General features: G+C 28.1%; 1 long non-coding RNA gene across 1 annotated transcript; it reads left to right on the forward strand.

The window, feature by feature from the left end:
* LOC146923344 (uncharacterized) lies at positions 1-658 on the forward strand. Its single transcript, XR_015012897.1, has 2 exons — positions 1-33; positions 379-658. It is a non-coding gene; the product is annotated as an uncharacterized LOC146923344 (long non-coding RNA).

Consider the following 658-nt stretch of genomic DNA (forward strand, 5'->3'; position numbering starts at 1 on the left):
CAAAATATGCAAATAATGAATATGAACATAAAGGTATGGTAACTCTCTTCCCCCTCATTTATTTATACATGTAGTTTGTTAATAAGTTGATCTGAATTTTTTTCTTACAAAAGAACATATAATATATTTTACAGAAGAAATTATAGATGTTATTTTCAGTTGTTGGAGTGTTTACTTGCATCTTTTTTGCTTCTGGATTCTGTTCAAATCGTTTTGTATAATTTTCATAATGATATAGTTGAAGAACCTAAGCAAGAAAAACATGGTAGTATGTTAAAGAACATATGAACAAAATAATAGAATAATGAAGAATGCATGTCTTTCTAAAAATTTGGTGTTATTGTCATTTACTTACCCGTTTCCATTTTGGTTTTGCAGAGTTGGAAATCTTTCAAGTTTTCTGCATAAAAAAACAATCAATAGTTAGATATTGGAGTTTAAGATACAAAGGGAGGAGGAAAATGAAGAGCAAAATGATAGAAATTGTAGAGATGTAGAGAGAAAAAGAAACTGAAAAAGGGATAAATAGTGTGAAGAAAGAATGAAATTTGTGGGAAATTTTTGTATGAGCAAAAGAAATTTGAATTTCAAATTTGAGAGCCAAAATTTTGTAGAAGGATTGAAATTGAAAAGGTTTTACTGGTGTTGAGAAGTGTGA

The sequence above is a fragment of the Medicago sativa genome, chromosome 5 (genome assembly GCF_051527215.1).
Source record: "Medicago sativa cultivar Bolivia chromosome 5, Bolivia_mono, whole genome shotgun sequence".
NCBI classification, from domain to species: Eukaryota; Viridiplantae; Streptophyta; class Magnoliopsida; order Fabales; family Fabaceae; genus Medicago; species Medicago sativa.